This window comes from Megalobrama amblycephala, linkage group LG18 (assembly GCF_018812025.1).
Source record: "Megalobrama amblycephala isolate DHTTF-2021 linkage group LG18, ASM1881202v1, whole genome shotgun sequence".
NCBI classification, from domain to species: Eukaryota; Metazoa; Chordata; class Actinopteri; order Cypriniformes; family Xenocyprididae; genus Megalobrama; species Megalobrama amblycephala.
Window position 1 is genome coordinate 29,372,723 of NC_063061.1, and position 25,659 is coordinate 29,398,381.

A 25,659-nucleotide genomic window follows, 5' to 3' on the forward strand; every position below is an offset into this window, starting at 1 on the left:
GTTGCTGTTAGATCATAAACAAAGTTATGATGCTCAATATTCAATGCAAAGGGAGATATTTTCCTTTAAAGAAATTGCTTTTTAAGGACTACAACAAGCTTCTTCCTGGGTTGTTGACATCACAAACCCCAAAAATTTACATAAACTTTGCCCCCAGGAACACCCAACAAAGGGGGTGAGGCCATGATGGGCTGCTTTAGAGAAGTTTCAAAAACGAGGGTCAATTTAACGCTGGTTTTGCACAAAAGATTAACATGACGACACATGCTAGTCGATGATTTGAACTCCACAGCAACTACATAAATGTATCCATTAACCATTCAGAAATGTCCAGATGCATTCTAAAAGTTGTAACTTCTTCCGTAAAGGCAGGAACACACCAAGCCAACGGTCGGCCATCGGACAATCTGATAAGTTGTAAAAAACGGTCTTTACTCAATTTGAGCTCTATATATATATATATATATATATATATATATATATATATATATATATATATATATATATATATTAAGACTACAAGCCAACCAATTGAGCTTATTTGCTGTAATTTACAATTATTTCCCCACTGACAAGTTGTGTTTATTCAGAGGAAGTGTGCAGAAAGCAGTGGGAGAGTCTGGGACACATAAGGAGCGGGAGAGCCCCTCTCATGACGTGAATTCGCGTCTGTTGTGAAGGGATTTTCACACGCGAATGAAGCGAGTAAACTCAAAATGTTCAAGCGTCCAACTACGATTTATTCGCGCAAGTCGCGTCCGGTGTGAACGCACCATAAGGCTGAACACCGTAACTGACAATTGTCAATTTGCTGCGTGAGATTCTCCAGCTTTGTTGTTGTTGAGCAACCGAAGCGCGAGCTGTTAAAGCTCCGCCCTCTTCTGGAACGGGGGCCGGAAGCAGCATTACATTTGCATTTAAAGGGACACACCTTAAAACGGCATGTTTTTGCTCACACCCAAATAGGGGCAAATTGGACAAGCTGTAATAAATATTTTGAGCTGAAACTTCACAGACACATTCTGGGGACACCAGAGGCTTATATTACATCTTGTGAATGGGGCATTATAGGTCCCCTTTAAAAGAGAAATTTAAAAAGAATTTCAAATCTGTAATTTATAGTCAATGTCAGAGTTATTATTGTTTTCCAGTAATGTGTGTGTGACAAAGCAAAAAAAATCCTCTAAAAATATATTGAAATAGATGAAATAAATAAAATTTCTACTTTATATAGGATTCATATGAACAGAGGATTTTTTGTGTGATTAAATGAAGGAATATGATATGGCAATATACTGTATACATTTAAAGGACATTTTCATCAATAGACAAAAACTATAACTAAAAAAAAAAAAAAAACTTTGTAAAAATGAAAGCTATGAAGGACGACAGATGGCAGATGCTTAAATGCTCATATGCTTCTGGGGGGTCCTGCCATCGAGATATACAAGAATACTAACAATCTCCAGGTATTATAGACCACCTTGTGTTAAACAACCTATAGAAATGAGCTTCAAAAATCAAAAATCTGAAAAGATGCACTGCATGGTCTTGCCAAGTCTCTGAAGATCTTTGACCAGGTTGGTTGGCAGTGGACAAAAAGGAGGGTCAAGAATGGCTAATAATACAAGAGAGAAACTCATGAATAAAAAAGAAAAATACAATGTTCCCAAACCCAGCAACCCCCCAAGCCTTTCTTTCTGCATTGGAGGAAACAGCAGAAGTGTGATGTGTGCTTCTCCTGTTTTTCCTCACCTCCTGCGCTCAGTATTTCTGTTTATCACTCCTGCTCAGACACAGTAAACAACACCATAAAGCAAACGACAAAAAACAAAGAGCTTTCATGCGGTCCAGCTACCACCTCCGCTCCCTGGTACACTTATGGGTAACTTTCTTCTCAGACTTACAAAACTTAACAAGAATTGTATGGATTCAAGTGTGATGACCATCTACAGTACCACCCACCCATGCAGACACTTCTGTATATACACGGACACATTATGGGGCTGACAGCAGCTCTAGGAACAGGGGGGACAGGTGTCTGGGTCTCTGGGAGCCAGACACACACAGGTGTTAATTAGACAGACAAAAGTGTGTGCAGAGAGCGCCGGGTCTGACGCAGCAACCTCAGGTCCACCGTTGCCAAGATATAGCAGAGTGTCAATGCCTGCCAGAACTTTCCATCTCTCGATCAGTCACAGGCAGACTCAGGAACTGCAGACAAGACAAAAAGTTGATTGAGTGAATGCTAATAAGCTATCAGGTGCTGTTCTACTCCATTTTAAGCAAGTCAATCCATTTGATGGCCATCTTGGTGCTGCCCCAGGGCAGCTTCTTTCTACTTGATTGGGGAAAGACAGATTTCGGTCTTTCCCCAATCAAGTTGAAAGGAGCTGCACTAAAGCTGCCAAGCATACATTTAAATAACATAATAAATGTAGCTTATTTAGCTCAAAAACACTGAATCTTTCAGGCTGGTCCAGATAAACACTCACACATTCTAGAATAAATTGCAGATGATGGCTTTTCCAATAAAAGCCATTTCGCATGACTCGTGTCAGAGTTGCCCGATGTTACTGTATTAAACTATGGAGTGAAGCAGCTGCTACATAGTTACATGGCAGTCAAGCAACACAACACAACACAAAAAAGTTCAAGTAGTTTCTAACTTGGACCCTCCCTGCTGGAAAAGCCAACTTAAACCACCCTATACGCTGATTTACTAATCTAACCTAGTTTTATATGAAATAGTCAATGTTTTATTATTATTATTTTTTTTTTTTAAATATCAAGTTTATTGCACCTTTAGACATTTTTTTTTTTTTTTTTTTTTGAGTATCATATTTGATACATCAGGCTTGAGGAGATAAAAACACCTCAGTTGGCCCAAATCAAACTAATATATATGCAAATATATGCAATTTAGTGCAGATGTTTATGTGGCCAAAGAGTAAGATGAAATTCTGATGGCTTGTAAATCACTGAGAACTTTTATAGCAGTATAGCAGACTACTTACATAAAATTTGTATAATAATGTCTGATTTAGATTATATTAAATATTTAGTTTTATGTTCAAAGCTCTGGAGTGTTAGATGTACTAATAAACCCTCCTAAAAGCCTGATGTATAATATTTGATACATTTTAATGATTTTTCTAAAAAATATATGATATATGAATAATCAAGTAAACCTAGGTTGCTTCAGTCCAGTAAGAGTTCTTGAAATATTACAAAAAGTTACAAAAAATATTACAAAAGTTATTTAATAAAGATTTCACAGCAAATTTATACTAAGTCCTTTTACTTGCTAAAAATTAAAGGTGCTCTCGAATGAAAAATTGAATTTATCTTTGCATTGTTAAATAACAAGAGTTCAGTACATGGAAATGACATACAGTGAGTCTCAAACTCCATTGTTTCCTCCTTCTTATATAAATCTCATTTGTTTAAAAGACCTCCGAAGAACAGGCGAATCTCAACATAACACCGACTGTTACGTAACAGTCGGGGTGTACGCCCCCAATATTTGCATATGCCAGCCCACGTTTCCAACATTATAAAAGGCATTAGACAAGGGCAGCCAGTATTAACATCTGGATGTGCACAAACAAATCATCAGACTAGGTAAGCAAGCAAGAACAATAGCGAAAAATGGCAGATGGAGCAATAATAACTGACATGATCCATGATAACATGATATTTTTAGTGATATTTGTAAACTGTCTTTCTAAATGTTTCGTTAGCATGTTGCTAATGTACTGTTAAATGTGGTTAAAGTTACCATCGGTTATTACTGTATTCACGGAGACAAGAGAGTCGTCGCTATTTTCATTTTTAAACACTTGCAGTCTGTATAATGCATAAACACAACTTCATTCTTTATAAATCTCTCCAACAGAGTAGCATTAGCCGTTAGCCACGGAGCACTATCAAACTCATTCAAAATCAGAAGTAAACAATATAACAGTATACAATACTCACATAATCCGACGCATGCATGCCGCATGCATGACGAACACTTTGTAAAGATCCATTTTGAGGGTTATATTAGCTGTGTAAACTTTGTTAAGGCACTGTTCAAGGCAAGCGCAAGCTCTGTGGGCGTGGACCACGGGATTTAAAGGGGCCGCAGCATAAAATCGGCGCGTTTATAATGATGCCCCAAAATAGGCAGTTAAAAAAATTAATTAAAAAAATCTATGGGGTATTTTGATCTGAAACTTCACAGACACATTCAGGGGACACCTTAGACTTATATTACATCTTTTAAAAACATAATCTAGGGCACCTTTAAAAAAAAAAAGTATAAACTATCAATCAGTATATTGTGTACAATGGGTTTTTAACTTTTGATCACAATGATAATTTAGAAGCCTTAGAAATTTGTATGTCAAATATGAGCAGGCTTCATAGGTCTCCTAGCCTAGCCAGACCAGCGTTTAGCCTGCAGGCCAGCAGTTCTTCCAACCTGACCAACTGAAAAGTGACCATAATCCTTCTAAAACTAGCCAACAGACTAGCCTGACCAGGCTGGGAGGACAGCAAACCAGATTAAACTGGTTTAAGTTGATTTTAGTCCACACCACAGCTATAACTATAACGGCACAGAGAAATAATATAGCTGGAATCACTTTCAGAATGATTTTATCCAGATGATTAATGATAAAAACACTGACAGCCAATCAGAATACATCCTGCTACAATGAGCTCAAGCATTTAAAGCATCAGGCAACCATGTGCTTAGAATAAACAGAACAATATCGTCCACTGATGTGGATGCTAATATGTGACCCTGGACCCTGTCATAAGGGTCAATTTTTTGAAATTGAGATTCATACATCAAGCTGATTAACCATAAAGCTGAACAAATAAGCTTTCCATTGATGTATCATTTGTTAGGATAGGACAAAACTTGGCCGAGATACAAATATTGAGAAAATCGCCTTTAAAGTTGCCAAATGAAGTCCTTAGCAATGCATATCCACTCACAAAAAATGCATTTTTGATATATTTACAGTTGGAAAATTACAAAATATCTTCATGGAACATGATCTTTACTTAATATCGATAATTTTGACCCATACAATGCTTTGTTGGCTATTGCTACAAATATACCCGTGTGACTTGTGGCTGGTTTTGTGGTCCAGGGTCACAAATAGTTATCATTGTTGGTATGAATGGGCCTTTAAACAGTATTACTAGAATTTGCATAACATATACACCCTGCTAAATAAAAATCTTAAACCAATGGCTCAAACCAGCCTAAGGTTATTTGCTAGTGTTAGCTGGTTAAACCGATTTACTGTATTTCAGACATGCCTAACCAGACTGACCAGGCTGGAAGACTTACTATCCATCTTAGGCTGGTTAAAGTACTATATGACTGGTTCAGTTTGCATCTAGGCTTGTGATTTTCACACGACTTTAGCTCACTAATGATGTCTTTTTTACAAAGCAACAAGACACAAGTTAGAAACAAAAGGAGCAGAAAAAGTTAAAACCTGCAAATCTCTGGAACAAGACCTCTGGAACCTGTTGTCATGGTGGCTCCGTTCTTATTTACAGAACTAATTTACATTTAACAAAAAAGCATGCTGAGGCAGTAAAGTTTGTACACCCACGTTTAACAAGTCCTTTTTTTCTTTCTGTGATGTATCTCAGCCAATGCTAGGACTTTTTTTTAATGGCTTTTTATGAGATTCTTAATGGCTCCCTTTCTATTTATGAGCTGAAATTGTCAAATTGGAAGTTGGAATCTGAAATAGAATGACAAAAGAGGAAATTACTGAACTACAATTCAAAGAAATTCAACAATAAATTGGTCCATGAAAAGCAAGTTAAGTAATTACTAAATACAAAGAAATACATATAAATTAAGTAAAAATTTCTATTAAATTTGAATGGCGTGAGTCAAATGAAAAGGCCTAAAATTGGACATAATTTCCGTCACTGTCATGTTGAGCTTTGCAATTTCTCCCTTTCATTTTTCAACAGGTTGCATTTTTCAGCAAAACCGAAAAACCTTGTACTCTGAAAATGTTAGTTCAGACTCTCCATGTGAATTCATTCATAAGCAGGTAATACAGCTTCCCTAATTACAGATAATGGTAAATAAGTGTTCTGAAAGTTACGGCAACAGCTGTGGCGATCGGTTCCTCCTGTAGAGCGGCTCAAGAGAGGAAATTCACCAGACAGTAATTGGAGCATGAATTCGCTCATTTACTTTGACTTAACGAAGCAGGGCCGTGTACAGCAGCTCAGCGCCGGTCCTCTGATAATAAATAATGACCTGTCAATTATTCACAAGACTTTCAGAGGGATATGCGGTGCATTACAAAGACTATGTGTCCTGCAGAGATACACACAAACACACACTTTGTTCTACCTCTCACTTACATGTACATGTACTGTAGACACCTCATTGTCTCAGCCTATCTTGCTGCTTCTTTCCCACTAACCCAAGCACAGATACACAAACTAAAAATAGTTCCCCTTTCTTTGTCAATGCCACATCCGAAAAATCCACATCCTCTCTCACATCAGTGTGTACAGATGGAGCTGTGCTTCCTAATTGAAGGTGTTAAGTGGACAGCTTCTTGCCGGAGGACACGTTTAATTAGACAGTGGATGCCAGGGGAGACATGGAGGCAGACAGAGACAGTAAAACGCGGATGCAGAGGGACACTTAAACGTCGCTCGCGTCTCACTCTGTGACCAGACACAGGCTGTTCACTCTCATGTACACAATTATCTCTGCACTCTGTTGACGGGACTCTCATTCCACAGTCCGACCCTCCATGATTGAGCACCAAATCCGGTCATTCACGCTCTTGCGCACGCCAAGGAGCATGCCCATTCATTTCAATGGCCCTCTGGAAATACATGATTTGAAACCTTTGCTAATGGGACCACAGAACTTTTTAATGTCACAATATATGGATAATTTTCAACAGCCATCAGTTTTGGGGAAAGTTACTTTTAAAAGTAATGCATTACAATATTGCATTACTCCCTAGAAAAGTAACTAATTGTGTTACTTAGTTACTTTTTATGAAAAGTAATGTGTTACTTTGCGTTACTTTTTCTTATCTCGGCTTGGCTTGCTTGTTTGTTTCTTAATAACAACTAAAAAAGTTATATTTTTGCCAAATGTAAAAGCCCTTTCAAACCAAAAGTGAAATGTAAAGTAATTTGTGCTTATTAGTACGGTTGAATTGGATCATTGAAGGTCAGCAGCAAAGACATTGGTTAATAAAGTGATATTAAGTACATAAAGTATATTTGTGCAATTTAATATAGTTAACTATTACAGGTTTGCATAAAATTCTGAGATTGCATTTCACTGTTTTCATTTATTTTGAGGAGTACTGAATGTTTTTGTGCAGGTGAGATGAGTAAACCATCATGTTCACACAGCGCACACAACACCTCTGCACTTTAATTTTCTCAACATGGGCACAGGAGAGCTGTCAGTCAATAAATGTGAAAAAGTAACTTGCATTACTTCTTTGGATATTTTGTTGTAAATTGAAAAAGTAATGCGTTACTTTACTAGTTACTTGAAAAAGTAATCTGATTACGTAACTCAAGTTACTTGTAATGCATTACCCCCAACACTGGTCACAAATAATTTCTGTAAAATTATATAATTTTGAAAACCTACTTGCATTACAACATGAAAAGTATATAGCAATAACTCTAGACTGTGCAGAAAAATCTAACTGCATAAAACATTACAAAAGACATTAAAAAAAATACTTAACTCTAAAATACTAAATCAAAATCTAAAATAAAAAACAAAATAATCTGAAACTAGAAAACAGCAAAAAAAGTACAATTAAACAGCTTTCACTCTATAATTGTAAATTTAACAAAATCTCCTCATGGAGTAAGATGCATTTACCTGCAAACCATGTACTGTAGTTACAGCGCTGACCAGTAGACAGGGCCATGCTATAAAGCCAAGCCTTGACTCTTTGCCAAGAATGCTCAGACTGATGCCCCCTGCATGACTGACTTTATTAGAAGATGGCAAGGGAGATAGTGAGATGCTCCAGCCAGGCCCATGTCTCCAGAGTCTGTGCTTTTATCAGGATGGGTCACGTTTGTCGCCGTCTGCTCATCAGAGACGCGTTGCAGGGTGCCCTGATGGAACATTAAAGTTTTGTACTTTATCTTATTGTCTGACAGATTAGGAGGGAAAGACAAATACAAAAGAAAAAGGGACAAAAGCAGGTTCTTCTGTGACAAGAGGTGCAAATTCTTTGACTTGTGCTCCTGATGATAATCCTCCATTGCGGAGCTAATGTGTGAAATTCACTGCCGTGAAAGCTATTATTTTTCCCAAACGTTATCTACCTTTCAGCGCAACGGTGGTCTCAGCAAGTCAGTATTCCCCCCATTTTTTTTCCATGGACGATTGGAATCAGAGATGGGGAGACAGCTGTTTGCTCCGATCTGTCGGCCACTGGGATAAATTTTCACATTCCTCTTAACCATAAAATTGAAGCTATCAAGGCTTCATTGGCCTCCCATTACACTTCAACCTGAAGGAGTTTTATCGTATGTCAGCATCGCTCCTTCCCATCACTGTCTTCACCTCTCCTCCTTTCTTCTCTCCTCACATCTGCATATGTCTTGATTTTAACTGGATGGGATCTTATCTTTGACAGGATCCCAACTAGTCTGACTCAAATCAAGGTTTCAAATATTTGAACTTAAAATAAATCTGTCAACTGTGAATTTCTCAGACCCCGATAAGCTCCAAGTGATATAAAAGACTGACTATAAATATGATCTAATCATGTCATTCCACAAAATTTCAGAGTGAAGAGCAGAGATCTTTGAACTTTAGTGAAATTTAAAAGATTCTGGTCTATTATTTCATTGCTAAATTTGAGGAACTTTTCTGAGAAAGTCATAAACCTAATGATTCACAATTAGAGGAGGATCAGCTTTATTTACCAAGCAACAAGCTAAGCTGCTTTGTTTACCTTTTACAACCAAGCTTTACAGACAGAGAGAAAGGCAGATAGCCAGATAGAAAGAATGACAGAAATAGAAAAAAAAAATAGAATGATTGATTAGATACAGTGGGTACGGAAAGTATTCAGACCCCCTTAAATTTTTCACTCTTTGTTATATTGCAGCCATTTGCTAAAATCATTTAAGTTAATTGTTTTTCCTCATTAATGTACACACAGCACCCTATATTGACAGAAAAACACAGAATTGTTGACATTTTTGCAGATTTATTAAAAAAAGAAAAACTGAAATATCACATGGGAAAGATGCAACAAGTTTTTCACACCTGGATTGGGGGATCCTCTGCTATTCCTCCTTGCAGATCCTCTCCAGTTCTGTCAGGTTGGATGGTAAACCTTGGTGGACAGCCATTTTTAGGTCTCTCCAGAGATGCTCAATTGGGTTTAAGTCAGGGCTCTGGCTGGGTCATTCAAGAACAGTCACGGAGTTGTTGTGAAGCCACTCCTTCGTTATTTTAGCTGTGTGCTTAGGGTCATTGTCTTGTTGGAAGGTAAACCTTCGGCCCAGTCTGAGGTCCTGAGCACTCTGGAGAAGGTTTTCATCCAGGATATCCCTGTACGTGGCCGCATTCATCTTTCCCTCGATTGCAACCAGTCATCCTGTCCCTGCAGCTGAAAAACACCCCCACAGCATGATGCTGCCACCATGCTTCACTGTTGGGACTGTATTGGACAGGTGATGAGCAGTGCCTGGTTTTCTCCACACATACCGCTTAGAATTAAGGCCAAAAAGTTCTATCTTGGTCTCATCAGACCAGAGAATCTTATTTCTCACCATCTTGGAGTCCTTCAGGTGTTTTTTTAGCAAACTCCATGCGGGCTTTCATGTGTCTTGCACTGAGGAGAGGCTTCCGACGGGCCACTCTGCCATAAAGCTCCGACTGGTGGAGGGCTACAGTGATGGTTGACTTTCTACAACTTTCTCCCATCTCCCGACTGCATCTCTGGAGCTCAGCCACAGTGATCTTTGTGTTCTTCTTTACCTCTCTCACCAAGGCTCTTCTCCCCCGATAGCTCAGTTTGGCCGGACGGCCAGCTCTAGGAAGGGTTCTGGTCGTCCCAAACGTCTTCCATTTAAGGATTATGGAGGCCACTGTGCTCTTAGGAACCTTAAGTGCTGCAGAATTTTTTTGTAACCTTGGCCAGATCTGTGCCTTGTCACAATTCTGTCTCTGAGCTCTTCAGGCAGTTCCTTTGACCTCATGATTCTCATTTGCTCTGACATGCACTGTGAGCTGTAAGGTGTTATATAGACAGGTGTGTGGCTTTCCTAATCAAGTCCAATCAGTATAATCAAACACAGCTGGACTCAAATGAAGGTGTAGAACCATCTCAAGGATGATCAGAAGAAATGCACAGCACCTGAGTTAAATATATGAGTGTCACAGCAAAGGGTCTGAATACTTAGGACCATGTGATTGGTCAGTTCAGTTTTTCTTTTTTAATAAATCTGCAAAAATGTCAAGAATTCTGTGTTTTTCTGTCAATATGGGGTGCTGTGTGTACATTAATGAGGAAAAAAAATTAACTTAAATGATTGTAGCAAATGGCTGCAATATAACAAAGAGTGAAAAATGTAAGGGGGTCTGAATACTTTCCATGCCCACTGTATACAGAACAGACAGACAGAACGACTGATTGACTGATTGATTGATTCGTTGGTTTTTTCGTTCATTGGTTCGTTCGTTCGTTCATTCATTCATTCTTCCTGTCATTCCAAAGCTTCCTGTGTGCTGTGACCAATTCAGTTTATTGTGGAAACCAGATAACTTACAATCAGAAAGATAGAAATCAGAAATCTGAAAATAAATGAAGACTTTAAAGGGTTAGTTCACCCAAATATGAAAATTCTGTCATCATTTACTCACCCTCATATCGTTCCAAACTCGTAAGACTTTCGTTCATCTTTGGAACACAAATGAAGATCTTTTTGATGAAATCTAAAAGCTCTCTGTCCCTCCAATGACCGTCCACAGAACTACTACTTTGTTCATCATATAAAGCGACCGAGTCTCTTCAGAAAATTTGGACTAAACCACTCAATTCATATGGATTAGCTTTACGATCTCTTTATAAATTAAAGCGTCAAACTGTCAGTTGTGTAGCTGTCTATGGAAGGACAGAAAGCTCTCAGATTTCAGCAAAAAGATCTTCATTTGTGTTCCGAAGATGAACAAAAGTCTTATGGATTTGGAAAAACGTGAGGGTGAGTAAATGATGACAGATTTTCTTTTTTGGGTGAACTATCCCTTTAAGTTTTGTCACATGATTGAGACCACAATGACAAGAACACCAAATGTCCTCTCTGCCATCACAACACCACAGAGGACATGCTGGTTGATGGTTTGCACTAACCCTCAAAGGTACAATGATCAAGTAAAGCCCCCCTTGATGTTTCATCATCTAACTCCCCATCCCTTCATTAAAAAAAAAAAAAAAATCATCTTGGATCCATTCCTCAGGAATGGGAATGTTTAATGACATCTGCTTCTGGAGCAAAATGCCAGGGGTAAAGACGAATCAAACAAAGGCAGCAAATAAATCTAATTAGAGAAAAATATGCTTGTGTGCCTGTAGGTCGAGGATTAGCCAGATGTTGTTATGTAATCTATACTCATCAGAAACTACATTTTGACTTCTGTTGCTAAGAATCGTGGATCGCACGGTAAACCTGGGGGTTTATCTTGTGACGGATGACAATCTGTTGCCTTTATCCATTCTGCCTCTTTTGCATACTTTTGGTTACAGGCACTCGTTTGAGAAGGTCAACTGAAGAGGGATGCTGGTTAGAATGTTGTCACTCAAAAGAAAAGAAAAAAAATTACTTTCATCTCCTAGAGGAACTGTGTTATAACTGCAGTCCTTCTCATATTCATATAGCCCTTAGTTCTAGATGTCATTTACAAGGATTATATGTAATAACAAACCATGGAAATGTCACAAAAGTCACAGTCACTATACTGTGGGTGATTGCCAAGGCATCGCTAGTCTCTATATATGGCTCAGGTCCCTCTTTCAATGTAAGTTTATTAGATTATTTCATCTCTTTTATCATCTGCCAGGCCAAAATAGTAAGACTGATCATTCGGAATAGTTATATGCCATTTAAAACTTAGGGTTAGGGTTTTGTTAAAATACCCTAAGTATGAGCAGTAATAGTGTTGCTTGCCTTAGGAAGCACCGTTAATGAAGACTTTACTCTAGATTGTAGAATATTAAATACCTCTACAGCCACTGGGGGGAAAACAGTGCTAAACTTAAAAATTAAGCCCAATAAATTCCAGATATAATAAGTCTGAAAATTATTTCATCCTTTGTATTAGCACCAGAAAATCATATCTTAAGGTAGAAATAATAATAATAAATTCCTCACCCTTTTTCTCTCTCATTTACACTCTGTTTTATGTTGAACTTCTGCTAATGAGCGATAGAGAGACTTTGAAGAGATCCATTACCATTTGAAAGGCATGAAAACAGAAATCCCTAAATAGAGTTTGAGTTTAAATGAAAACAGGGAACCTTTCAAATAACTGCAACAACATGTGCGAAGATGCCCACCTGACACGTTTGATCATGTTCCTGTCATTGTCCATGCTGAAATCTTTGAAGACTTGGTGTGGTTTTAGATTTAGAAGTTTAAAACGATATACCTTTGAGCTTTGATCCTTAAATTTTGCATGCTTTAATTTTCCATTATTTAAACATTAATGAAATATTCGCCCTGCTTAAAAGATTAACATCATCAGTAATCGCTATGTACATTTAATGAGATGTCACCTAAATCGACTTTCTCTTTTGAGTAATTGTCTTTTAATCATTGAACAAAAAGACTGGAAATACCTTTTTTTGTACTTTCAAAGGATTAGTCCACACAAAAATGAAAAATCATTTACTCACCCTCATGTTGTTGCAAACCTGTATGGCTTTCTAATTCCGTGGAATACAAAAGGATACATTTTGAAGAATTATACTGAAATGAATGGGAAGTGGAGCTTTCAAGATTCAAAAGCATCATTAAAGGATCATTCAGTAGAAGTCATACATATGATTTTGTGTAAAGAAAAAACTAAAATTAAGTTATTAACTGAAAATATTCCACTTCAGCATGTTTACAGTAAGTTGAACTCAAGAACCGGATAAGTCTGATTCATGACGAATTATTCAAAACTGGGTTTGAAATCTGGTTAAACTGATTCATTGAAAACATTTGACTCAAAAAAAGCGATTCACTCAAGAATCAGACAATGGCTGCATCCGAAATCGCATATTTGAGTAGGCCTAGTTAGGCTACTTATTTTGAACAAGTACTTACTTTGCAAGCACTAAAATAGTATGTTCTATATAGTATGATTGTGTGTAGTATGAATGTAATGTAGATGTACTACATTGGCCATATTGTCATTATCATGTGACCTAACAGCAAAGTAGTAGTAGTAGTAGTAGTAGTAGTAGTAGTAGTAGTCTGTTTAGAAGCAGAGACCGTTCTTTGTTAGAAGTAAGAAAAAAACCTCATTGCTTCACACAGGCTACTCTCTGCTGTCTCAGATGACGACATCTTTGTCTTGTATCAGCCAGACGGCCACCATAGTTTCTTCGAAAGGGAGGGGTGTGCGGCATTAGTTGCAGTTCGCAACCTCACCGCTAGATGCCGCTAAAATTTACACATTACACCTTTAAGACGACTTGGAAATTGTGCGGAGTGCTTTTAAGATACTTTTGTCTTTTTAAAATTTCTTAAAAATTCACCAAATTCAAGAAATGTAATGACATGAGGGAATTTTCATTTTTGAGTTAACTATCCCTTTAAGACCATTGTGAAGCTGATCCCTTTCCCTTGAGATGGTTCTTTCCATGAATTACAACATGCCTGACCATCAGCGGACGGGTGGGCGTTCTTTATATGGATCTGACTCTATAAACTGAAGTCTCTGAGATTACAGACCCCAGAGATTTCTAGAATAAGAGGAGAACAAAAGCTATACATTTTAAACAGAAGGGTGTAAACAGGAGGCGTATAAATTATCTATAATTGTAGGAAGAAGCACATCATATAGATGAATGCATTTTCTCTCTGATGGATCTAGCCGGAGTGTCAGACAGCGCCAGTGGTCATCAGCTGTGCCATGCCGACACCACTCAATAAAAGCAGCCGGTCTTATATTTACATTCAAATATGCTTAGATCAAAATGGACCCCAGGGAGACACGCGCCGTCAGATTGAAGAAGTTTCAATTCTCGCTTTGCCTCGGTCTCTCTCCTCAGGCTTTCTTCCTCCATCACTCCTTTTCTCCCTCCCCCTTTCAATCCTTTTTTTTCTTTCTTCGCCCTTCCAGAAACTCCTCACATTATTCATTCTTCTTTTAAAAAAAGTCATTTCTTTAAAAGTCTGTCATTTCTCTGGCTACTAGAGGGACCTGATGATCAAAATACAAATCGGGACAAGTCGGAAATGTGGCTTGCTTGGTAGGTAGCCCGAGTTAAGGGAGACACTTCGGTTCTGTGTGGTTTTCACTCTCAAAACTAACCAGACTGTATGTGAACTTGAATGTATTTAGAGCTCCAGACAGGACCATATCCAACTTAGCCTCTCCCTCACTCCCTATTTCTTCTTCAAGCATTTCTTTCTTTCCCTCTCTCTGAATATTGAACACTCCCGTTCAACATGCTCCAAGAAAAAACTCTTTGCAGTCATAGGTCAGCAATAGCAGAATATATTTCCCCCCTTTCCTTCAGCATTGCATTCAGGCACCATCTCCAATAGCTGTCATGTTAAAATCAATAACTTACACCATTGAGGATATGGTGAGAACAGTGTTCCTGTCAGAGGTGTGTGTGCGTGGTCGGCATCAGGTTTGACTGATGGACATGTGGGTTTATCAGGCGGACCGGCCTCAGCACCGTTATCAATTCCTTAGGCAATTAACTGCTGAACCGGGTGCTTGGCATACTGGATTCGCACAGATAAGGAGTGATACAAGCCCTGTCTCATTAAACAGGAAATTGTCAAAACACTGCCACTGTCCTGGCATGCTCATATTTGCATACTTGATTGAAAAAGACAGGTAAAGTTTACTCAGGAAGGACTGACCAAGATTAGAGTTCGCCATATTGGTATTATTGGTATATTAGTCTTCATATTACTCTTAAAATAATACTGAGACTTATATTAATTCTCAGATTAAGACAAACGCTTATGAGGATTAATAAAAACCAATTAGTACTGAGATTAAAATAATACTAATATGAAGACTAATACTACTTTACTAAGACTTGCACTACCATTCAAAAGTTTGGGGTTGGTAGGATTTTTTTTATGTTTTTGAAGTCTCTAATGCTCACCAAGCCTGCTTTTATTTATTTATTTTTAAAAAAAAAAACAGTAAAAACTGTTGTGAAATATTATTACAATATTAAATATTAAATGTTTTCTATTTTAATATACTGTAAAATGTAATATATTCCTGTGATGCAAAGCTGAATTTTCAGCATCATTACTCCAGTCTTCAGTGTCACATGATCCTTCAGAAATCATTCTAATATGATGATTTGCTGCTCAAGAAACATTTCTTATTATCGGTGCTGGGTAGTAACTGAAATGTAATCTGGATTATGTAATTAGATTCCAAAAATGAAATACTAGTAATTAGATTATATTACTTTTTAAAATATTCATAATCAGAATATAGCTACTTTATTGATTACAGGATTACTTAATATTCACAAAATGGCAGTAAATTATTCAGAATTCATTAATTCTCACTAAGTCTTCATTTTTATATTTTATATTTAATGGAAAATGGAGAGGCAGCAAAGCATACACAAATAAAATATATAAATTTTTTGTTAGTTTCATTTTGATTGTTTTATTTAATTCTTTATTACAATTGAACGTATGATTTAATTAATTAAGCTTTTCATAAATGTATGAAATCCCTGCAGTTCCTCCCCAAACCCCTGACATAATGTAATTTTTGTATTTTTTATCAATACGGTACAAGATTATACTTCAAATCACTTTCAAATAAATGTTATAAACAAATAAGGTCAAAAGTAATCTAAAAGTAATCAAAAGGTAGTCTCAATGTATTACCTAAAATGTGTAATGTAATAGATTACATTACTTTTATCATGGACTACAATTTGTAAGTAATCTACCCAGCACTGCTTATTATTTTGAATGTTTAATGTGCTGCTTAATATTTTTGTGTAAACTATGTGCCTTTTTTCAGGATACTTTTATGAATAGAAAGTTAAAAAATAATTTGAAATAAATGTAAAAGTCTTTACTGTCACTTTTGATCAATTTAAAGCATTCTTGCTGAATAAAAGCATTCATTTCTACCAAAAAGAGAAAGGAAGACTGACCTCAAACTTTTGAACATTAGTGTATAAATGAGACTCAAATTAGGCAAATTTTTAGATTTAGTAGGAGTATTAGTCTCAGTATTAATCGTAATCTTAGTATTTAACTTAGTATTTTTGTTTTTATTCCATTTGAAGCGAAGATTCAATTAAACTGTCGACACTCTAAGGATTATTGGTATTTTCAGTTTTCTATGCAGACCAAGGTCTATTTAGCTTCCAGCTGAGTTAAGATAAGAGCGGAGACAGCGGGCTCCACAGCATCTGCAGAAGGACAGCCTTGTGTGATCTTTACATGCCAAGTCCTTCTATAACCCCTATATCCAATAAACCTTGGTTACCCTGCACTACACTTTATAATGAACATAATAATCTGCACGCTATAGCCGAGTTGTATGTATTTTGCTAGACAATTCCTTGAGAGTCACAATGTGGTAATGCGCAATGCAATTGGACAGTTGCGAAGCGGATTAATATTCCAGCCACAAAGCGGATCGCATTTCCAACATTACCATTAGTGAAGGGGAAAAAAACAAAACAGACCGTCGCCACCCATTTCCAAAATGGCCCTTGCACATGGCTCTGGATGATCATATAATTTGCAGACTTAATTGGAAATATAAATCCCAATGCACACAACATTAGGGAGAGCTTTAATCCACACCTCTGCGCTTGATGCATGATGACACATCGCAAATGTGCAGGGTCAGACATGTCACTTTTAAATATCACAACGTCCTGAGGGGCCCAATTGGAACCGGGAGACAGCAAACATATTAAAATCCTGCTACAGCCCCCTGTCTCCAAACAATTACTCTCTCTCTCTCTCTCTCTTTACCCATCTCTCGCTGTCTTTATATCATTCTCACATTCTCTCTCACCGTTGGCATGTTGGTCCAGCATCTCCAAGTCACCAGCTGACCATGCAGTCTCACAACACAGATGTCGCTGTAGCGTTGCTTTCTCATGCATCACTAAACTGTAGGGGGGAAAATTGTAGGTTTGGTTATAATTCTATTATAGTGTTGTTATTGTTAACTAAAACTAAAAATAACTTCATTTTAAATAAAATAAAATATAAATATTAGATGAAAAGGGTGACACTTTACAAAAAGGTCTCATGTATCAATGTATTAACAAACATGACAATGAGCAATGCATTTGTTACAGTATTTATTTATCTTTGTTAATGTTAGTTACACTCTAAAAACTGCTGGGTTGTTTTAACCCATGATTGGGTCAAATATGGATGAACCCAACTGTCGGGTTTAAAAAAAAAAAATAAAAAATGTAATTAAAACATTTAAACCAACAATTGGGTTTGTCCATATTTGACCCACAAGGGTTAAAACAAAACAACATTTTTTAGAATGCAATAGATAGTCATTCATTAGGGCTTTTCCAAAGACTATAGAATAACACAAGACATGTCACTCGTATTGTTTTGAATGGGAGAAAGTGTAACGCACAATATGGCGGAATAAGTCCCGCCTTCAAAATAAGAGCCAATCGCCGACTGGTAAAGTCATCGCGTCAATGCAGCGGCCGTTAGAGGCACTGGTTTCTATAGAAACAGTCAGGCGCGCGCCTCCGAAATGAGCCACAAGAGACGCGCATTTAGGTCTGCATGCACATTAGCTTGATCCAGCCTAAAAATAGTTTTTTGTCATGATTCGAGCGTTTGAAAAAAAATATTATGAGACAGTTGTTGTCAGATTTCATTGGTGATTTCAAATATGAAATTTAATCGAAAGCAAGGCAAACAGCTTTGGAGAATTTGATGTTTCCCCATTCAAAGAGATAGGAGCTGCATGGAGCTGCATGCTCCGGAGCAGAGTTAGCATCGCTTTTGTGGTGTCAACTCCGCATTGCGGTGCCAGTACAATGCTGTGTTAGAATGTTACAGCTAGATGCTTAGCAACCGCCAACCAATCACGTGCCTCATATTCACGTGCTTTGGGCAGACACGGAAACAGTCTTTTCTGCATATGATAGGAAAAATGTCAAACAGTAATGGAAAACTCAACAATTAGAGTAAAGAAGAGACTGTCATTCTTACCGTTATAGTGCGAAAAGTTCATTCTGAAAATACTTGATAATATAGTTAGCAATGAGGACACGCAACGCTAGAGTTTTTATGTAAACCGGTCACACGCTGCGTTTGCCAGTAACTCTGACACAACAAATATGCAAATAAGGACTTTAACCCAGGGTTTAGGAATGTGTAGTGTCAAACGTCAGTTTATGAATACCCAGGATTAATTGTTAAAGGTGCCTTAGAATTAAAAATTGAATTTATCTTGGCATAGTTGAATAACAAGAGTTCAGTACATGGAAATGACATACAGTGAGTCTCAAACACCATTGTTTCCTCCTTCTTATATAAATCTCATTTGTTTAAAAGACCTCGTACGTAACAGTCGGGATCATTAATATGTATGACCCCAATATTTGCATATGCCAGCCCATGTTCCAGGCATTAGACAAGGACAGCCAGTATTAACGTCTGGATCTGTGCACAGCTGAATCATCAGACTAGGTAAGCAAGCAAGAACAATAGCAAAAAATGGCAAATGGAGCAATAATAACTGACATGATCCATGATATCATGATATTTTTAGTGATATATGTAAACTGTCTTTCTAAATGTTTTGTTAACATGTTGCTAATGTACTGTTAAATGTGGTTAAAGTTACCATTGTTTCTTACTGTATTCACGGAGACAAGAGCCGTCGTTATTTTCATTATTAAACACTTGCAGTCTGTATAATTCATAAACACAACTTCATTCTTTATAAATCTCTCCAACAGTGTAGCATTAGCCATTAGCCATGGATCACAGCCTCAAATTCATTCAGAATCAAATGTAAACATCCAAATAAATACAATACTCACATAATCCGACGCATGCATGCAGCATGCATGACGAACACTTATATATTAGCTGTGTGAACTTTGTTTATGCAATGATAGAGTCGAGAGCTCGGGAGGGGGGCGGAGAGCGCAAGTAATTAAAGGGGCCACAGCCTGAATCGCCGCATTTCTAATTATGCCCCAAAATAGGCAGTTAAAAAAATTAATTAAAAAAAAATCTATGGGGTATTTTGAGCTGAAACTTCACAGACACATTCAGGGGACACCTTAGACTTATATTACATCTTGTAAAAAAACGTTCGATGGCACCTTTAACCTTGGGTAAATTATGAGCAGTGTGAAATGTGAAGCAAGATAACCCAGGATTCCATTTACCCGGGGTTTAGAATGACCCAGGGTTAACTATTTCAAGTGTGAAAAGCCCTACATTGTACATTCCTAAACCCTAACTTTCTTATTTGCATATTTGTGGTGTCAGTGTCATTGATTGGATAAACGCAGCACGCGACCTGTTTACATAGCGCTAGCATTGCACATCCTGTATTGCCGACTGTACTATCGAGTTTATACTGGATGGACATTTCGGACTAAACACATTTTTCCTCTCAAATGCTGAATTTACTGTTTAGATACAACGTGCAATGTTTCTGTGACTGTCTAAAGCAAGTGAATATGAGGCACGCTATTGGTTATCCGTTGCTATGCATCTAGTTGTAACATTCTAACACTGCATCGTTTCACACTGTACAAGTTTGTCACCGCAATGCAGGGTTAACGGCACAAAAGTGGTGCTAATCCCGCTTCTAAATTACAAGTGTGAAACGTTTCTATACCCGGGGTTAAAAGCGGTGTTTAGAACAACGATAACCCAGGCTTAAGCTTAACTTTTGATTTTAATAATGTATTAGTAATTGCTGAAATTAACATTAACTAAGATTAATAAATGCTGTAGAAGTATTGTTTATGTTAACTAAAATAGTTAACTAATGATAACTAATGAAACCTTATTGTAAAGTGTTACAGATGAAAATAGAGTTTAAATAAAATATTACATCTAATAAATATTAGATGAACAACTTAAATTAAATGAAAATGATAAATGTTTGATAAGCAACAACTGAATAATATAAGTTGAAGTACTAAAATGACTAAAAATAAATTCAAAAATAAAGCAAAATGGAACAAAAAATTACAAAAGCACATAAAAACACATTTAAAAAAGAAAAAAAAAAAGTTATACTGGAATATACATATTATGCACACAAGGTCATGAAATGTTTAATTCATTACCCCAAAAAATGCTGTTTTTAAACAAAATACATTTGTTTTTAATCAGAAATCAAGCATATCTAATAGAAATAAGTCTTTAAGTTTAACAAATTTTTTGAATTTTTACATTGCAGGCAGGAAAATCATAACGTTAACATTGCTCTAAAATGTTAAAGACTGAGATGTTTTGTTGGTGCACGCGAAACGCTTCATTGACATTTCACTGTAGCCACTAGCTACTGCACACTCTCTTACTGAACAGCTGTTCTCCCGTCCCCTTTTACATTAATATGTTTTTGCTTCCTTGTCATCAAAGCTGGCGAATTACAATGTTGGGCCATAATGGCATTTAATCTGGATAAAGGCCTCTTTTTTTAAGGCGCAGAAGAATCTATCTGATGTGCCACCAGCCCTGTGTACATTTCCACACCTCCACACACGTAATGCCTTATCAATAAACCACCCAGGCGTTGACTGTTTTTATAATGGACTTGCGATTGCACGCTTTGGGTCCTAATTATCAAGGCAAACAGAGCTTGGCAGTCTTTCAAATGGAGGGTAGAAAAAGAGAAGGTTACAGGGAGGGTGGGGAATAAAGAGAGAATGGAGTGAAACAGACTAAAAAAAAAAAAAAAAAGCAGCCCTTTATTAATAACTCAAGAGGATTATTTGTTTGGCCACCAGCAAAGAGTATTTTTTGGAAGAAATTCCTATTTAATTGAAGGGAGGGGGGGACAAGCGCAGGATCTTAGGATATGCAAAAGTGACATTGTCGTCACTTTTACTGTGAAAACAGGCTTCAAATGTTACGGTGAAACATTATAGGATTTTATCCACAGAGATATGTCCTATTATGTATGGAGATATGATTGCATGGAAGATGTATGTGGATTAGCAACAAAGCCTCTAAAAATAGAGAATATTTCATATTTGTCTCATGATAATTCCTGCAACAAAACCAAAAGCAGATTAAAATACGATATATATTTCCTTGCGAGTTGTTTTCAATCATAGCATCGTGCGAGTCCCAAAATGTGGTTTTACTTTAAAATAAAGCATCGAAGGCACAGGGACCTTTTAATACCATGAATCAGAGTTAACCCTGAGCCTTAGACCAAATCTAGAGCCCCCTGACATGCTTGATCTTGTGTCTTTCAACTAATTCACTCTCAAAGGAAGCGTTGGCATTGCTTCAGCTTAGTGCTGCTATCTGCAAATGCCCTTAAAGACCATCGGAGCGTGTTTACCTTTGAAGATACGTTCACGCTTAAACCTGGGGGGCTTGGTGTCAGAACATGTTACTTTGTGTTTAGCTCTCACCTGATGAGTCGACCTTATTTACCCTCCGTTCAGAGATGATGTACACACATTTGTGGAAGCACATTTCTGGCTTAAGGCACTGGAAGCCGTTTATGAAACAAAACAAAAAAAAGATGAAGTCACCAGTTCAAGAAAACTTGAAACATTTAATTTTCTTGTGGAAAAAGATTATGTATTTTGCAGTGTTAGTGAAAAATATGTTAGTGACATTATTACATATCTATTATTTATTTCTTTTTTTCTCTCTCTGGAAACTCACATTTCCAATAAAGCACATATTATACATCCTATGAAATAAAAAATTGGATATTGTGGCAGTTAGCTGTAATGTTATGTACTGTGTACGCTATACTAAAACCTTAATGTACTACTTAATGTATACTAACAGCCTACAATGTTAAAAATCCACTTCTTTTTTTTTTTTTACAATTTCCATAAATCAAAAGCAGTCTCTTCAAACTCTATTCAAGCTGATTCAGATTCCCCCCTTTGATTATGTTATTGTAGGGAGAAGCCCTGCCCACAGCCGGTGACGATATGGCCTAATAGCATAGACACATCCCTGAGTGAGAAGACACAGAGTCCTCCATATCTATATCCTTGCTGTAGCAGCTGGAGTTATACAATGTTTACACCAAAGAGGTATTGCAAATGTTGTGTTTTGGGATGTACCAATGCACATAAGAGTCACTGAGGAAATCGTAGCTAAATTTCATTTTCAAAGGAAATGTGCCGAAGAAAATCGGTAAGTCTTCTACATTTGCGCCAATCATTTTGCCCCAGACTGCTTCACAAATGAGGGTCTTTTTTTTAATGACTCTGGTTCAAACATATAAGGCTGAACACCGCTACTGTCAGTTTCTGATATTTTCAGAGCGTCACATTGTCCTATTTTGTTGTTGCAGGTATGCCAGAGCTTGAGCTCTTCAAGCTCCGCCCTCTTCTTGAAAGGGGGCCGGGAGCACCAGTTAATTTACATTTAAAGGGACACACACAAAAATTTTAACGTTATAAAAAATGATCTGCAGGGTATTTTGAGCTAAAAATTCACATACACACTCTGGGGACATCAGAGACTTATTTTACATCTTGTAAAAAGGGGCATAATAGGTCCCCTTTAAGTAAATTCTTGCATGATGGGATTTTACTGTGCTGAAAACAAATAAGATAAAATCAAATTACGCAAAAAAAAAAAAAAAGAAAAGAAAACAGCCATTTACTACTGGCCCTTCACAACAGGATTTTTTGTTTGGCCACCAGCAAAGACACATATTTGGAAGAAATTCCTAAACAAGAAAGAAGCTGGATAAAACAAAGACAGACGCTGCGTCTGAAATCACGTACTAAGTACTACATTTGAATTTGAATTTACTTCACGACTGTTAAAAAAAGTATGTTCTATATAGTATAAATATAGGCAGTATGAATGAAATTCGGACATACTACATCCACCATGTTGTTACTGTCACGTGACCTACCAGCGTCAGTTGCGTCACTTCACTGCCGTTCATAAATCATCTCCCGTAGCCTCATGGGATAGTAAAGTATCCATCGTACGCACACTTCAGAATCTCGCCGGAATTAATGAGTCATACTTTTCACCTACTGTTTTTCGGATACTATGAATTCAGACTTGCTGGCGTACACTGTAAACCCTAACTCTCAAAATACTAATTGGTAATAGTAATTGGTTTGAGTAGAACAAACTTAAATTGAACAAAATTAACTGTTATGAGTATTTAGAACTTTCTATTTCTTTTGAGTTCACAGAACTGATATATTTCAAGTAAACTGAACTATTTCATCATTTTGAGTTGTATGAACTCATTTCTTTTAATTTAGACTAACTTAAGTTTAACTGAAACTGGGCTGGGATTTCTATTTCCCAGTAAGCTTTGCCCATAGCACTCAAAATTGAGAGTAAATGCTAAAATTAAGCGTTTTTTTTTGTTTGTTTGTTTTGTTTTTTTTGTGCAAGATTAATGGTAAGGGAGATTTAGTAGTGATTAATGTTTTGTTATGCTAATTTAAAAGAGTTTCTGTTAATGTGCCTTTTTGGAGAGTTGCCATCATGGTGGCGCATGCAGCTTGGTTTGAGAGCAGGTTTTAAGTTGCTATACTCATTCAGTAAGTGCTATACCATGCTATTGTTAACATTTTAGCAAATTAGAAAGTCAGCATTTTTTTAAATTTTCTTATTAGGGTTTACAGTGAAGTAAATAATTCATTTGATTTGCAATAACTCAAAATAAAAGTTAATTAAATATTTTATGTCCATTGCTATCAATATATATGAGTTATCTAACTCAGTTAGGAGCAATTAACATGCATGAGTACTACAAACTCAAAACTTGATAGTTTACTTAAAATTGGGAACATCATAACTCAAAAAAAATTGATGTAACTGATTACCTCAAATTTTTTGAGTTAGCCCAACTTATTTGGGTTTACAGTGTACTGTTTTTCACATACTTTCACATACGATTTTGGACACAGCGAGAGTGTTGGGATATGCAAAAGTGACATTGTTGCCACCATGAAAATAGTCTTGGACTATTATGGCTTTTAGAACATATCAGTTAGTTTTAATGCTATGCATATGTAAACGCCAGACTAAAACCTTAAACTGATTTTATAGGAAATTACTTTTAAGTCATTTTGAGTCTTCAATGCATTCTTGCAGGGTGTGGTTTTGTCATGCTGATAAAAAATAAAATAAAAACAAATTACAAAGCAAAGTAAAACAAAACAAAAAGCAAAGCCAAACAAAAATCAAAGCAAAGCGAAATAAAAAATAAAATGCAGTTCTGTTATTCTCACTTCTTTTCAAGTTTGCTTACAGTAGATGGTTTTAGCAACCTCTAAAGTGTCTGCCTGTAACACAAGACCCCTGTTGTTCAATGTGGCTCTCCAGCAGTCTCTAGTGGTGGATTGTGGGATACCTCAGAATTTGGGGTATAATAATATTGTTTAAAAAAAAACATAAAAATACCACAGCTAATGGCTCCATTTGCATTTAGTCTTCTCTTCCAGTTAGTGCCTCAAAAACAGTATCCAAGTCAGAGAGAAAATTTAATGATTCACACAAACAAAAGGAGTGAGAGAGCCCAAAGGAACCACCCAGAGGACAAACCGCTATATTCTAGAGTTTGGCAGAGGGAGGGAAAGATGGTTTTTAAAGCAAGCATCCCTACAAAGCCAGCAGCTAAGAGAGGAATGAAAGACACAGCTTCTTCTAATAAAGTTTGCCAAAGAGGATGGGGAACAGGAGTGAGCTAATTTTGAACAGAAACATGAGAGCCATGGAATGAGATTGTTTTGAAAAGCGTGCAGGTGATTATGATTTTTTTTCCAAAGATGCTAATGAAAAAGAAACCTTACACTGATAGCACATGAACAGTGTCAACATCAGTGTGTGCATTTACTTGATGAAATTCGTTTTCTCATCTGCAACACATTGTTTAAAAAAAAAAATCTATTTAAATTTTCCTTGCTGGATAAAAGTAATAATTTATTTTTTTAAAAATTGTTTGGTAGACACACGCACACACAATCTATGCATTTAGATACAAATACAGTACCGGTTATGCTAAAAGCCTGCAGGATGTGTTTTCGGGCGTAGCTGGACGATGGGGGGACGTGGGCGGACAGGCCCTGCTAATGGAAACTTAATGGGAGCCGTGTGAACGTACAGCCAGGGTGGCATCCTCAGCTCTATAGCCATGTGACAGAAGGCGCAGAGAAGTGACACATAGCAGCAGGGAAGGATGGGGCGACAGGGAGTTAGGCG

At 37.0% G+C, this 25,659-nt stretch overlaps 1 long non-coding RNA gene across 1 annotated transcript in view; it reads right to left on the minus strand.

Moving 5' to 3' along the window:
- LOC125253377 overlaps window positions 1-25,659 on the minus strand; it is a 57,535-nt gene that overhangs the window by 25,982 nt on the left and 5,894 nt on the right. Inside the window, exons 3-4 of the long non-coding RNA XR_007181426.1 lie at window positions 17,288-17,385; window positions 7,904-8,145 (exon numbers count right to left, since the gene is read on the minus strand). This is a non-coding gene — a long non-coding RNA (uncharacterized LOC125253377). The remainder of the gene's footprint in view (window positions 1-7,903; window positions 8,146-17,287; window positions 17,386-25,659) is intronic.